This window comes from Equus przewalskii, chromosome X (assembly GCF_037783145.1).
Source record: "Equus przewalskii isolate Varuska chromosome X, EquPr2, whole genome shotgun sequence".
NCBI lineage: Eukaryota > Metazoa > Chordata > Mammalia > Perissodactyla > Equidae > Equus > Equus przewalskii.
The window spans coordinates 81,032,829-81,049,396 of record NC_091863.1 but is presented as its reverse complement, the minus strand read 5'-3'; the positions used below and the strand labels follow the sequence as shown (position 1 = coordinate 81,049,396).

The window sequence follows — 16,568 nt, the reverse complement described above, 5'->3', positions numbered from 1 at the left end:
GGCCTTATTCATAAGCCATAGGGATCCTCACAGGGGCTTCCTGAGGGACTTGCCAGAGGTTTCACACTGCTTCTCTGCCTGCCACAGATATGACTTTTTGAATAGCAGTGGGTCTGCCAGGTCATAAGACCCAAGTGGCAGATCAGCTTCCACTGCAACCAGGACCTGCTGAAAAACTGTTTCTTGTTCTGGGATTCACTCAAAAGTGGAGTCTTACAAGGTTCCTGGTAAATAAGTCAGAGCAGCATAGTCAAATATGGTAAATATTACCTTCAAAATTCAAAGACGTTCACCAAGCGTTGTGCCTCTTTTTTCATGGTAAATGGTACAAGTGCAGGGGCTTATATCCTATTTTATAAGGAATATCTGGACATGCTCCATACCACTGGACCATTAGAATCTTCGCCAATGTAACAGGCCCTTGAACTTCTCCAAGGTTCATCCCCTATCCTTTGGCATACATATATCTTGCTAAGGTATTTATTTATTTTCTGTTTCCTATTCACTGGGTTCACTTCACATAATGCCATCAAGGTAATGGACCATTGTGATGTTCTTTAGGATATCAAAACAATCAAGTATTCTCTGGACTACGACAATGAGCAGAAGAGTTGACATGGCGCTGGGGCAACAGCAAAGGTATACTATTATCCTGTTGTCCCTGACCTGTAAATGTAAACTATTTCTGATTTTGCTTACTGATTGAAATGAAAAATAATGCATTTTCCAGCTCAATAACTGCATACCAATAGAGATGTTACATATGGAACCCCAGCTGCAATTGGTATCACTTAATTAAATTTGTGACAATTTACTCTAACTTTTCACAAACCATCTGACTTACAGTGGCCAAGAAGGTGAGTTAAATGAGGATTTGGTAGAAATTGCCTTCATGGCATCTCTCAATTTTTGCAATGGCATTGATCTCTCTAGTTCCTCCAGGGACACAATATTGCTTTTGGTTTATCTATCATGGTAGGAGTCGGGGCTGTTCCAGGGACTTCCACTTGGATTTTCCTTCTATAATAGTTCTCAACCCAAGTGTCAGAGAATCAATTTGGGAATTCTGCCTGCTAATAAGTATATCTATTCATGCTATATATTCTGAGTCTTCAGAAATAACCATAAGATGCATCCTTAGTCTCACCATAACACGTATGCAAGCCAAGACTCCATCTATCACCTAAATTCCATAGGTTCCCTACTATCAGTGGCTAATAGTGATTATTTCAGTTGTTTAGGGATCAGCACACCTTCACAGCCAGTGTCTAATAACCCCAAGAAAGTGTGGGTCTTTCTCTTTCCCCAGCACAGTTACCCTGATGAATTGCCGCAAGATGCTTGGGGGGAGATTCATGATACATACTTGTGGCTGCATTGCACCATCCTTCCTTGATCAGGGGACTCTGTGTCTGTGAACCGGCTTTTGACTGGGAACTGGGTAAGAAGCCATGAATTTCCTCTATGATGACCAAAGGAAGTTTGATTTCTGCCCAGCAGACCTATAATTTTTCCTTTTATAGATATCAAACAAGACTTTTGTAGGTTAACCATATTTTTCATTTCTAGGGACCCTATGATCAAATAGCCATTGCTACAGATCCTTGTGGGTCCAAACACTCAGAGTACCATTCCGTCCCTGTGTGTTATTGTGGTAATAGTTCCTATTTTGTGGTTAGGCTTCCACCTCATCTTTATTACTTTGGGATACCATTAGGCCCCATTTGAGATCAGGGAACCCAATTCCATTGCAGTATGCCCCATCATCATCTCTGGCCTTCAGAGTATGGCCACCACTGAACATGTCAAGGATGCAGGTGCTCCTGTGAACAGTGTATGTTTTTATGAAAATATTTTTATTTTGAAACAATCGCAGTTGTACAGAAAACTTATAGAAAAGTGGCAAATACAAATAACTTTTTTTCCAGGAACCCTTAGGAGTAAGTTGCCAATCTGCTGGCCTTCTACCTCAGAATACTAAAGTGTGTATTTCCCCAGAAACTTGTGTGTGCTTCTGACAAACAAGGACGTTCTCCTCTCTAATTACAAAACAACCACCAGTATCAGGAGATTAATACTGATACATTATTACCATCCAGTTCTCAGACTCCATTCAAGTTGTGCCAGTTGTCTTTCAGAGCAAAAAGATTAAGGACAGAATCATGCATTGCATTAAATGGTAATGTCCATTTAGTCTCTTTCAGTCTGGAATAGTTCTTCAGTCTTTCCTTAACTTTCATGATCTTGAAACTTTTGAATATTATGGTTATTTTGTAGATTGTCCCTCAATTTGGATTATTCTGCGATTTCCTCATTATTAGATTCATGTTATATATCCCTGGTGGCTTTGTAGTGTATCAACTGGTTAGGGTGAACTGCATTTTCCAGAATTACCTTTGCTGTATGTTTCTTGTTGAGGTGGGTCACAAAAGAGATTCTCATGGGAGATTTGGAGGTGGAAGTGAAGTAGTAGCCATTTTGTAGTTTACACACATCTGATAGCTTACCTTGTTGGGTGGGGCACCAGCTAGGACTGCAACCGCTCCACCTTCCCCCTAGATCTTGCTTCAGCTTCTCTGGGCCAGGTGCATGTTTAGCTCCATGACGAAGTGCCCAGCTTCTGTGAGATACCCACACCACTAAGGGCAGAGGCAACAAGCACTGCCAGCTTGTGCTTGTGGGTTCTAGCTTATCCTTGTTCTCCCCTGCTTTACATCTATCTTACCTTTCCAACTGCCTGATCTGTGGACTGTAAGTTGCAGCATCATACTTGAAAATAACAGCCATGTGTACACTGCTCAGCTAGCTCCCACAGTCGTAAAAGGTCAAATTTCCGTAACAAATTTCTCTTTCTCTCATTGAACCCTGACTGATAGAGCATCTTTTGCAGGAATATCACAGAAGTGGTGTTGCATTCTTCTTAGCGTGTCCTATCCAGTGGTGGATGACTTCTATTTGTCCCCTTACTAACAATGTTCACTTTAATCACTTGATTAAGGTGGTATCTGCCAGGCTTCTCCATTATAAAATTACTCTTTTTATCTTTTGTAATTGATAAGTATTTTGTGAAAAGATAACTTAGAAACTATGTAAATAATGCATTCTTCACAAAAATTTAAGTTTATTTATTTACTTCTATCAGTATGGACTCATCATTTCCTATTTTATTCAATAATTTGTTACTATCATTAATTTGATGCTCAAATTGTTACTCATTTGGCCAGATTGAGTCCTTTCAAGCTGGCTTATTTGTTCTTTTGACCTCCTCACCCTTCTCTGAGCACTTCGTTACTTCCTGGCTTTCTGGCACAAAAATGTGTTCTAGGCTCATCTCATCATTTTGCTGATCCAGCCCTGTAATAAGCCACTTCTCCAAGGAGCTCTGATTTCTTTTAGCAGAAAATGGTATTTAGAAAACAAGATTTGGGTGTTTTGTGTGATCATTGCTGCTGAAGTGTCATTGCTTCTGAGTCTTCCAAGCAGACAGAGCTAAGAAATATATGTAGAGGGGTGTGTGTGTGTGTGTGTGTATGTGTTTTATTTATCTATCTATGAATCTAAATGTGTACAGATATACACATACACACACTTACATCTGTATTTATTTTTATATTGAAAACCTTGAGTTCTCATTGATATCTCCAATTCCAATCCAATACCACAAGGTTCATTCTAGGTTTTTCCCTCACCATATGGTTAACTCTCTTCTCTGACAGTGAAAAACCTGTCTTCAGTTATCCTTAATAATTTGGTTAGGACCCCTGTATGTAATTAATCTGCATTTCCTCCACTACCCCTTCTCCTATGGAGATTCCCTCCTAACCCCACTTTATCTTCAACACCTGATGTCAGGCCACCCCTCTGAATGGATGCCCTCCTCATGCTTCTTGGCCACTGACACCTCAGATCAGGCTATCTTTTTGTGGGGATACCCACTCCATCCCGCTAATTCTCTGATGTTGCACACTGCCTGTCCCACTCCTCCACTGTGTAGATGTCCTCTTAACTCAACATGGGTTTTGACACCCCCATGCCAGGCCACCCTCTGCAAGGATGCCTTCCATATGCTGCCCTGCTCAGTGTCTGACCCCTCAGTGCCAGGCTGCTCTCTTCCCACATGGATGCTTTTCTTACACTGCTTGGCCTCTGACACCCCACACCAGGCAGCCTCTCCCTGGAGACACCGTATTCACTCTGTTTGGGCTCAAACATCCCTCTCTAGGTTGCTTCCTCACCTGTACGGAAGCTGTACTCATCCCCCTTGCACTCTCATATCCTGCACCAGGAAGTCTCTTCCCTTCATGGATACCTTTCTCACTCTTCTTGGATCTGACACCTCATGCCGGGCCTTACCCCCGCATGTATGCCTTCCTTGCCATGCTCAGGCTCTGACACCTTGCTTTAGGCTGCCACGTCACTTTATGGATGCACTCTTCACCTTTCTCAGGATCTGACATCCTGTACAAGGCTGCCTGTCATCGTGGACGCCCTTCTTATGCCACTTGGGCTCTGATACTGCACGCCAAGTTGCATCTCTGTCTGAATGCCTTCCTCACTTTGCTCAGCTCTGACTTTGCCTGCTGAGTTGTGGTCCAATGTGGACACTCTCTTGACTCCACTTAGACTGGGACATCTCGGGCCAGGCCACCTCTCCTCATTGATACCTTTTTCATTCTGCTTGGGCTCTGACACCCCATCATCAGGCCACCTCTCTGCAAGCGGCTCTGATTCCCGACACCAGGCAGCCCTGTTCACACCATGTGGATGCTTTCCTCATCATCCTTGGACTCTGATAGCCCATTCCGGGCCACCTCTTCCTGGGGAAGCCCTTCTCACTCTGCCCTTGCTGTGACTCTCCATGCTGGACTGTCCTCTAGTATGGACACTATCCTAACCCTACTTGGCTGCCAGCACCCTATGCCAGGCCACCCCTCTGCAACAACTCCCTCCTTTCCCCGTTTCTGCTTGGACTTTCCATACCAGACTGCCTCCATGTGTGATGCCCTCTATACTTGCATGTACCTCCATACCCTTCTTAGGCTCCATAACCCCATGCCATGCCTTCCTTACCCCACTCAGGTTCTAATGCCCTGCCCTCCAGATGCTTCCCTTGCTTTCAGACTGAATTGCTCAGGAATGGGAAGGAAGAAGATGGGCATCAATATGGTTTTTTTAATGCTTTAGTGAAGGGAGTGTCATATGTGTCTTCCCAGGAGGTATGCTTAGGATAGCTAAGCAGTATGCAAGTAGATCCATTCCATTACATCCATTTCCTTGAACCTTCCTCTATAGGATGTCGGAGAAGTTCCGGCATTTTACTTCAATGGCTGCAGGCCATCACTGAGTCCAGGCTTTGATTAGCCAATTTAATAGACCATTACAACACACCTTAGTGCTTGAGACAACACTTTAAATTTTCAATTCTGGGTGAGTACACTTTTATCAATGAATTCGACCTTACCAAGTCTTATATTTCTTCCCCCTTGGTCAACACCCTTAGAATTCACTTTCATACATGCTTCCTGTGCTCCTGTCAATACAGACTGGTGAGGTCTTATGAGTCTTTTGCGGTATAGGCTCTCTCTCTTGGATCGGGCCTTGTACCTCTCTAATTTGTGCTATGTTGGGATCTAACTCTCCTTTTGGACTTGCAGCAGATGAGAATGTGGATCCAGAGGAGGCTCAACATTAGCTTGTCTGGCAACTGCCCCAGGGGCATTTATTGAAAGGATTGCGTACAGAGGAGGCCTCTCCCTGGGTGTGTGTGTGGGAGGGGGAAGATGAGGGAGCACTTCCAAGTTTCTCAGCAAGTAGGGACTGTAAAAGCTATGCATATTTTGTTAATCAATTATCTCTCTTTCTCACTTCCCTTTCCTTGCTTCCTTGATGAAAAGAACTAGTGGTGCCTAACGTTATAATCTAGGTTCCAGATAGGAATATAATTGAATCAATACCACCTCATGATAATGATATGGTGGTTCATAGAATTTTGTGTTTCCTTCATGTTGGAGATGAGCGTTCTTCCTCTGCAAAAAGGACAGGAATGGATTCTGAGTGACTAAAGGGGTAGCTGGTGCTCATGATTCTTTGGCTTCTACCCCCATCCAATTTCTAGTCTCCTTAGCTCTGCTCTGTTTTCTAGGAGATTTATCCCTGCAGACTGTATATCCTTGGTTCCCTGGCCTGTTGGCTTGTAGTTGGCTTTGGTAAAGGGATAGAAAGGTAAGATTTCAGATAGAGGGAAGGGAGGAGGTCAGGGTGTTTCTCCTCCACTCTCTCCTTGCTCTGGCACTGCATCTCTGGCAGTAGCTGCATCCCTGCACAAGCAGAGCACCTACTGGGCTCCTCCTCCTCCGTGGTTCTGGCATTCACTGGGCTCTGGTAACTCTATTACTTCCCTCGACCCCTTGTCTCTAGTGATGGTAACAGTTTCCCACTCCTACTTCACTATCCCTTGTTTCTTCCTGTAATCCTGACCACTCGCTGTAAATAGTCTTTCCACAAACTCTATTCATCTGAACCATCTGGAGTGAATTATTTTCCTGCCGAGGCCCTGCTGATAAAGTCTGTTCATATCTTCATCCTTTGTCTTATCTTCATGATTTTAAAGAACAATAATGCTGGAAGTGGAAAACTCCCCACTTGGTTGTATTTCTGTACACTTTCTGGGCTGTTCTACAGTGCTTGGAGACAGAGTGTCAGGGAAATAAATATGACTCATCTAGGAAGGTTACCTTTTAAAAAAAGAAGTTTAAAATATTCAAACAAGTAATACATGGTCATGACGGAAAGTTTAGGAAACCACGAAGAGAAAATGAAAATCTCCAGTAATCCCAATCTACAGAAATAATCACTGTTAATGTTTTGATGAATATCCTTTTTAACTGAGTTGTACACTTCTTTAAAATATCCACAATTCCTGAAGCAGTGCCAGCTTGAATTCTCGGGCTTTTGGAATTTTCACAACTGTTCCCATCTGTGGTAGCGTGTACAAAGCAGAAGCAACTGAAGAAAAGAGAAGCACGGGGAAGAAGAAAGAGACCTGCGGTAGTTTCAGAGTTTAGCCTCTTTCTAGACTGTCATATTTGATGCACTGGATGGACCCCACCCATACTAAGTCCTGTTGTGCTGGGCTGGGCTTGTGTGCTCTCTGGGAGGGGCTGCCTTCTCCAGTTCTCATACTCGGAGGAATGGGTAAATAAGCCACAGTTGCACAGCTGGCTACCCTGCACAAAGCTCCTTTGGAATATATGGAAACCTCGAGAGCGTAGGGCAGCCCAGAGAGAGAAGTTAAGTACCAATTAATTCTCCAGCAACCCTGAAAAGGTTAATCCCAAATTGACTGCAGAACACAAATGTATTCCCACAGGGCAGAATCTAATCTTATTGTGGGTAATAACTTCAATCTTCGGAAGTGGAGCTTATTTTCTAGATGCCAAGGTCATTTTGTTTTCCTTCAGAATCTGAAGAGGTAAACATCCCTGCTATTTGATTCCTGCGTCTCCTCAAAAGAAATGACAGTATTATGCATGTGTAGAACATCTTGTCCCTATTCTCTGTATTTGATTTTCCTCTGCCCAGTGTTATGCTGACCCCAAATAGTAAACCCTTTTCTCATCAAGTTTATAAATTATGTTGGGAAAATAGGCCCTGGAAAGGGGGACTCTGCACAGGCAGAGATGTACACAGACTGGAGGCTACGCTGAGTTAGCTGGTTGATACCAATGCACAGTTTTTCTTCCTGGGGGATGTCCCCTCTGATTAGTTGTCTCACTACTTCGAGCAACTGAAGCATCAACTTTCTACCAGTTTCCTCCTGTGGACAGTCAGCAGTTGCAACAGAAGGATGGAATTTGGACATTATCCCTCATGCTTGTCTTTTCTTTCTTGCTCTGTTATTCTTCAAGTCCCTAGTGTCACTCTAATAAAATCCTATTTTGAGTCTCCTTTTTTGAAGACCTAAAGAAAGAGATATCATATGAAAAATTTGTCACAGGCCAATCCTAGGACTTAGAGGGCAGAGGAAACCAATCTTATTATTTAAAACAGAAGACTACTTTTAACTTTAATTCTGCTGGTCAAATACCTTTCTTTTGGAAACCTTGTTGAACTGAACCTTTTCAGTTCGTGCTGAGGTGAGATAGTTGTAAGTTTACTGAGCTTCAAATAGAAAGGTACCTGGGAAGGGTGGACTCTCAGTAAATTTGTTTGTTTGCTCAAAATGAGTGCCAGGGCTCAATAAATTTGCCGAAACTTCCTAGTAATTGCCTGCACATCTGATTGCAGTTTATTTTTGTCAGACTCCATTCTCACACACCTTTGGCTATACATTAAGAACAGCCTAAAGATTGTCAAGCAGAAGTTCAAGAAGAACCACAAAGAAAATTTTAAGAGAAGAAAGCAGGAATTAAACCCATGTGGTGAGATGTGCAGATAGTCCCTCCTTGTAAGTCTGACGACAGAAAGTTTGAACTGCGTTATTAAAAAGGAATGGCAACAGCAAAGTAGGTGGAGTTGTGAACTCAAGATCCTTGAAGACAAAGCTTGTGATACTAGAGTAGGTATAAGCAGAGTGGGGGAAAGGCTGGTAATGCAGGTGTTGTGTAGAACGTTCAGACTATATGCTACAGCATCAGCACAAACCGTCCTTTGCATTGAGACAACTGTTGATTGAGTAATTGAGGCATTCTAAGGCAGGCGCAATCTTATTACTATAACTGCTGTTCCTGCAAAGCTTTATATATGGTGCTATAACAGTCTTGTTCTTAATAACAACAGAAAAGTTGCACGATCCATGCTTTCCTCTATCTCTGGCCCATGCAATAGTCACTCCCTGTAAGGGAAGGACTAGTGGGGGTTCAGTAATGACATAACAGGTTACATAAAAAGAACTCTTGTCATTGTATTCTGGAGTATTGAGATTGTTTCCCACTCTACAGCATGGGGTAAGGGGAATATTGATAGGAACCCCAAGGGGAGAGAAGGGGTCGCAGCACCTTTGGAAAGAGGGAAAGACAGACTGAATCCTAGGTGCCTTTGGCTAGGGAGTGGGTCTGGCCCTGAGACGGGACCCTGAAGTTACATATTAGAAAGGCCAAATGTGGGATATATCACATCTATCATAGCCTATTGTTGTCATAATCAAACTTTATCATTTTGCAGATGGAAATGAGGTAAATGGAGGTAATAGTGAGGTAAATGCCACAGTCATTTTTTTCAAGTACACATAATTAATTTAGTTTGATCCTGGCCCAGGCATGATTCTTTTGGACTACAGTGCCCCCAAATGGAAATGTACCCAAGGAAGATAGGTCCTACTCGAGTGTGAAGAATCAAACAAAGGGTTAACTGGACTTAGAGTGGACGCCAAACTACTTTTTTCTTTTTTAAGTTTCACAGATGCAAACAAAATATTGAAAGTATTAAAAGATACGTTCTGGCTTGAGAACTTGGTTTTTACGTGCTGTGAGCACTGAATCATCCTAGCAGGGTGTAATAGAAAGGCACTGGATTTAAGTACTTGTTTCTTCACTTAGCATTAATGTGTTACCTAACTTCTCAGAGCCACAGTTTCCTCATCTGTAAAATGGAGATAATAACAGTGCCCAGTTTATAGCGCTATTGTGAGGATTAAAAGAGATAATGCATGTAAAGCACTTTATACAGTGTGTGGCACAGAGAAATAGCTCAGAAATGTTCTTCACTCTTTCCTTTTCCACTTGTGTAGGAATTTGCCTAGTGTGCTTAGCTTGAGTCAGAAATAATGGCTCTAATTTGAAACAACATGGATGGAGCTTGAGGGTATTATGTTAAGTGGAATAAATCAGAGAAAGACAAATACCATATGATTTCACTTATATGTGGGAGATAAACAAACACATAGATAAGAATAGATTATTGGTTACGGGGGGGGGGGGAGGCAACAGAGGTAAAGGGGCACACATGTATGGTGATGGATGGAACCTAGTATTGGTGGTCAACATGATGCAGTCTATACAGAAACTGAAATATAACAATGTACACCTGAAATTTACACAATGTTATAAGCCAATGTGACTTCGATAAAATAATTTTAAAATAAATAATGGCTCTAAAAAGCTCTCTGAAATTAGTTAAAGCTCTTTGGGCCATTTGTAGAATGGCCCTTCTCTCTATAAATGAGCATTTTCCCAAATATGGGTTTGAGCATACATTCAAATGTGTTTTTACTCATCTAACAAAACCCCAGCCCACAAGAACTTTATCTTTATGACTCCTTTTTCCTCCTTATCATTATCTTAGGCCCCAGAAGACAGGACTGAATTTCACAGGCAGCTCTGCAATTTGGCATAAAAGAAACAAGGCTAGAAAGTCCACCATAGCTGAGGGTTTTTGCTTGCCCTCAGGCAGGGTTTATTAGCCTTGGGACTATTGACATTTTTGGCTGGACATTTCTTGTTGTGGGCAGCTGTACTGCACACTACAGGATGTTTAGCAGCATTCCTGGCCTCTACCCACTAGATGCCAGGAGCACCCCACTCTCCTCTGAGTTGTGACAACCAAAAGTGCCTCAAGTTATTGCCAAATGTCCCCTGGGGAGGGGGCAACATTGTTCCTGGTTGAGAACCAGCCATAGGAGAAATGAATCTGCTAGCTATTTAGCACACAAACATTCTGTAGGTGTAGACTAATGGAGTCTTTAAGAATGACTGGAAATTCAAAGGGCAAGGATGAGTGGGGGGAAGAAGAATTCAGACTGAGGAACAGTCTGGGTTTTGAAAGAGAACCTATTTTATATGCCTGGCCTTATGGAAACAGAGATTAATAAGATATAGCTCCTGCTCTCAAGGAGCTCACATTTTAGTGGGAGAGGCAACCATTTGAACGATGAGAATACCATGGAGTGAGTGCTATGTCAGAAATATATAAAAGGTGCTATGGGACAGTGGGAGCACAGTGGAGGGGCACCCATATTAGTGGGGTGCAGGGAAGGCTTTCCAGAAGAGATCACATTTGAGCTGAAGAATGAGTAAGCATTAACTTGGAGAAGATAAAGAGAGGATAGAAGAGAAATAAGAGAATTTGGGGTTGGAGGGAAGTGCAAATCATTGAGTTTGGGTAAGTAATGGTTTTCTTTTCCCCAGACATGCTTTTGTTAGAATTAATGACCACTCAGAATAAATCTTTGAACATGTCCTAAAAGTTTTTGGCCTTGCATTATCAACCTCCAAAAAACAAATAAGTCCTAGTCCTGCACTTTGTTTTGGCCATAACCACAAAGGACCCACCCTCAACACAACTCAGTACATTTTTCCCTGGACTGGACTCTCCTCTTAAATCAAACAACAAAACCTGCTATTGAGATCTGTATACAACTCTGCCACTTCCCCTCCTGACTGTCCTTCTCCCTTCCCCTTACCCACCTTCTCTTTTCAAGAGTATAAGTAGAATGTATAAAGAACACTTAGAACTCAATAATACAAATACAGATAACAATTTAAAAATGGACACAGGATTTGAACAGGCATTTCTTCAGAGGAGATATACTAATGGCCAGTAAGTACATGAAAAGATGGTCAACATCATTAGTTATTAGGGAAATGCAAATCAAAACTACAGTGAGATATCACTTCATACCAATGATGTCTATAATCAAAAAACCAATAATAACAAGTGTTATGGAGGATGTGGGTAAATTGGAACCCTTATACATTGCTGGTGGGAATGTAAAATGATGCAGCCACTTTGGAAAGCAGTCTGGTGAGTCCTCAAATGGTTAAACATAGAGTTACCATATGATCCAGCAATTTCACGCCTAAGAATATACACAAGAGATTTGAAAACATATGTTCAAAAAATCCCTCATATTTGAATGTTTATATCAGCATTATTCATAAGAGCCAAAATGTGGAAAAGACCCAAATGTCCATCAGCTGATGAATGGTTAACAAAAATGTGGCATATCCATACAGTGGAACGTTATTCAGCCATAAAAAAGAATGAATAATGATTTGAGCGATGTCACCAAAAATGATGGAGTAGAGAACTCTAGGGCTCCTTGAAAGGCTGTCATTAGCCACTGAATAAAGTCCGAATTCTTTAACATGAGTCACAGGCCTCTGAAGTTCTAATCCCTACTCATCTGTCATGGATTGAATTGTGTCCTCCCCAAAATTCATATGTTGAAGTCCTAGCCCCCCAGTACCTCAGAACGCATCCTAATTTGGAAATTGGGACATTGCACACATAATTAGTTAAGCAAAGATGAGGTCATTAAGGTGAACCTTAATGCAACATGACTGGTGTCTTTACAAAAAGGGGAAATTTGGACACAAAGACATATGCACAGAGAGAACGCCACGTGAAGATGAATGCAGAGATCAGGGTGATGCTTCTCTAGGCCAAGCAATGCCAAACATTTCCAATAGACCACCAGGAGCTAGGAGAGGGGAATAGATTTTTCCCTATAGCCCTCAGAAAGAACTAACCCTGCAGACACCTTGATCTCAGACATCAAGCCTCCAGAACTGTGAGGCAATAAGTTTCCGTTGTGGAAGCCACTCAGTTTGTGGTGCTTTGCCACGGGAGTCCTAGCAAACTAATACCTCATCTTTCTAGCCTCATCTATGATCACTTTTTCCTTACACTTTATGCTCCAGCAACACCAGCCTCCTTGTACTTCCTTTGTATAGATAGACCTAGAGTTTCTAGCATTTTTTTTTAAAGATTTTATTTTTTCCTTTTTCTCCCCAAAGCCCCTCCGGTACATAGTTGTATATTCTTCGTTGTGGGTCCTTCTAGTTGTGGTATGTGGAACGCTGCCTCAGCGTGGTTTGATGAGCTGTGCCATGTCCGCGCCCAGGATTCGAACCAACGAAACACTGGGCCGCCTGCAGCAGAGCGCACGAACTTAACCACTCGACCACGGGGCCAGCCCCGAGTTTCTAGCATTTTTGTTTTTGCTTATGCTATTCTTCTGGCTGGAATGCCTTTTTGGTCTAGTTAATTCCTATTCATCCTTTAAGATTCAGAGAAGCTATTACTTTGTCCAGGGACCCTTCACAGACTACTCCCCGCCAAACCAGTGTAAAGTGGCCTTCCTAGGTGCTCCCACATATCCTGTGGCTCTCCCACCCTTGCACTTTCCACACTATATTATAATTTTAGGTTTATAGTTTGCTGACCCCCCCCCCATGCAATAAACCATGAACTCCTTGAAGAAAGTCACCAAAATCCCAGTGCCTAGCACAGTATAGTTGCACATAGTGGATGCTAAAACATATCTTTGAATGAAAGGACCTTTTTTCAGTGTTTGTTCATCTTTCTTCCCATAGCACCTAAGTGCTTTGCAATTTATAATGGGTGCTCAGTACATCTTGACCAGTGGTTCTCAACTGAGGACATTTGGCAACATCTGGAGACATTCCTGGTTGTCACTACTGGCATCTAGTGGGTAGAGGCCAGAGATGCTTCTAAACATCCTACAATGCACAGGACAGCCCCCCACAACAAAGAATTACCTGGTCCAAAATGTCAACAGTGCAAAGGTGGAGAAACCCTGATCTTGATGGAATGAGAAACTGAATCTACTGTTTACACCCTATACTCACTGTAGACCACCAGTGCACTAAATTTGCTTTGTCAGGAAGCCTGCATTTTTGTTGTTTTTTACAAAAGTAAACTGTTACCCAGCAAGAAATGAAGAGTAGCGTCCTGGCATCCAGAATGAAGACTTTGGCAATTAAAAAGTACTTGACCAATAGAAGAACAGATATATAAGTTCCAATATCTTTAGGCCTGGAATGCTCTGTGGCAGTGAAAAGGAATGAAGTAAAGCTGCATATATCAACAGGGATAAATCTCCTAAGCGTGATGTGGAGCGAAGACAGCAAATTGCAGAAGGTACGTAGAGAGTGATACTACCCATACAGAGTACTATATATTGTTTAGGGACAGACACATATGTAGCAAATGTATAAAGACATACAGGAAAACAATCAAGATGAAATCTGGGACAGTGAAAACCTTGGAATGGAGGTGTATACAGAGGGCTTCTATTGTATTGGTAATGCCTTATTTCTTAATCTGGGTAGTGGGCATACCCTTGTTATATTATTTTCTATATATTTAAGTACTTTTGAAATATTTAATACTTTTAAGAAGGAGCAATTGCTCCATACTGAGGCATCCTGTCACTTGCAGCTGAGGAAAATCTCCATCTTATTAGTTTGCACCAGCTGGAACTTCCTCAACATGGCAAAGTTGAACAACTCATTGAAGCCAGTCATTCACTATGGGACAGGAACTTACACACTATACATAGGATAATAACCCATAAGTCCCTGTTTCAATTGCTGCACAGCATGGTGCCTGGGTTTGCTTGCATTGGACCCCTCATGATATTTGGCATAAGAATTTGAGCACCGAATCCTTGTGGCAAACAAGGAGGACCAAACAGAAACGGACAGCAGTTTGCAAAGTACAAAAATCTCTGTAAAAAGGCCATGGACTAACTTTGTTTTGGTTCATTGTTTATGTTTGTCTCTGTGTATTTCCAGCTGGTCCAGTGAGACTATCGTAGACTAAAGGACTCAGATTCTCACATCCTCTTTAATGAGGTGGACCTTGGCGAGTGAGAAACTGCATACACAGAAAAACGTGAAAATCATAAAAGAATATCTGGAAATTTTGCTGGAGAATAAGGGGATTTGACTAGTTGTTTTCTAAAGTCCCTTCTAGCTGAGGGTGTTTCCAGCTCCTGCCAAGCACCAACTACAAAGAAGTAGCAGAGAAGAGCTTGGCATGAGTTTCCACAGGCCACGTTAGGGAGGTGGAACGCATTCAAAGCCTGGGGCTGAGCAGAGAGGCCCCGAGGACTGAGTTGGCAAAGCTAGACAAAACAAAAGGATTTCCTTTCTGAAGTGGCTTCTTCACACTTCAGGCTGCAGACGTATTGAAGGGCTAAAGGATGGAAAAAAAACTCTGGGGAGAGCCCGGGAGCTGAATTTTACTGTTTTGTCTGCTAGAATTAAAATGATCTTTCTCTTTCCTTTTTAAAATTTTCAAAAAAAGATGTCTTCTATTATCCAAGCCATACATGCTCATTATGAGAAAGTTGAAAAATACAGAAAAGTAGGAGGAAAATGAAAAATTCATTTAGTTCAACCACCTAGAGATAGCCACTATTAATATTCTGCGCATTTCTTTCTAGTCTTTTTTCCATGCATATCCCTCCATTTCCATGAATTATTGTGACTATATTTTACATTAAATATTGTATCCTACTTTCAGTTAACATTAAACATAAGCTTTTTCCTGTCATTATAAACTATGTGTAAATATTGGTTTTATTGGCTATATATTATTCCATTGTATGACTATACTATAATTTATTTAACCGTTGAACCATTAGGGTTTTGTTTTTTTTTAGTATTTTATTATTCTAAGTAATACTGGGATTGACATTGTTGTAGAAAAAGTTTGCAAATGTCTCTGTTTCCTTAGGACACATTCATTCATTCATTATACAAATATTAGTGAGGGCCTACTATGTGCCAGGCACTATGCCAGGTGCCAAGTTTCTAACTTGGATGGCATGTTGTCATTTGCCGAGACAGGAAAGGCTGGAGGAGCAGCAAATTTAAGAGAGAAGATGGTGGGTTCAGCTTTAGATGTGCTCAGTTTGAGGTGCCTGCCAGATATCCAAGTGGAGATGTCAAGAAAGCATAAAATTACAGTTGTGGCCATATTGATGGTAATTAAAGCCAAGTGAGTGAAAGACATCCTTTAGGGAGAGAACATAGGTAGCCTAGCCCTGAAAGTGTCTGGCTTTCAGAAGTAAGACGACAGCATGGAATCTAGAAAGGAGAATGAGGCGAGGGCAAAGGGGTAGGAGGAAAACGGAAAGAGTATGGCGTCAGAGAGGCCACAGGAAGACTTTCAAGGAGGAGAAAATGTTAACAGCGTTAAATGTAGCGGAGAGGTCAAGCAAGATAAGGACTGAAAATGCCTTGTTTATTTATTTACTGACAGATTTATTGACACGGAGGTCATCGGTTGGCTATCCTGTTGAGCACAATTTCAGTGGAGTGTTGGTGAAGGAAGCCAAATTGCTGAATGAGAAGTAAGGGAATGGAGATTGCAAATGTACCTGTAAAGTACATTTCCAGTAAATTTGCCCATAAAGAGGAACTGGAGAGTCACCTAGGGTGTAGGGAGGATTTTTATTTTTAAGATGCCAGAGAGTTGAGCATGTTTAATTGCTGACGACAGATGAGAGGGATTGGAGCATGGTTAATGGCTGATGAGAAAGAGAGAGGGAAGGAGAGAGAGAGGGGGAGAGCAATCTACAATTACTAGGTAGATGCAAACATTTGAAAATCTATTGACATACATTGCTCACACGCTTTTGAAAAGGATTTTTAACCAACAGACACTCCCAGCAGCAATGATGAGAGATCTTGTTTGGTGGCCACTTTGTCATTATTGTTATAAAAACAAACAAACAATGAACCTTTGCCAAAGAATCTCATTATTGTTCTAATTTGCTTTTCTTCGATTACTAGTGAGTTGAATGTTTTAGCCAGTTG

General features: G+C 41.8%; 1 protein-coding gene across 11 annotated transcripts in view; it reads left to right on the top strand.

Moving 5' to 3' along the window:
• Nucleotides 1–16,568, top strand: part of SYTL4 (synaptotagmin like 4) — a 73,917-nt gene that overhangs the window by 7,857 nt on the left and 49,492 nt on the right. For 2 of the 11 annotated variants that reach the window (XM_070605314.1, XM_070605308.1), the window contains exons 2-3: nucleotides 13,775–13,881; nucleotides 16,012–16,102. The exons of 3 other annotated variants lie outside the window; for them this stretch is intronic. The gene's annotated coding sequence lies outside the window, so the exon portion shown is untranslated. Of the gene's footprint in view, nucleotides 1–561; nucleotides 640–13,774; nucleotides 13,882–16,011; nucleotides 16,103–16,568 lie in introns of all 11 variants that reach the window. 6 more of the 11 variants (XM_070605311.1, XM_070605309.1, XM_008536386.2 and 3 more) reach the window with 4 other exon arrangements.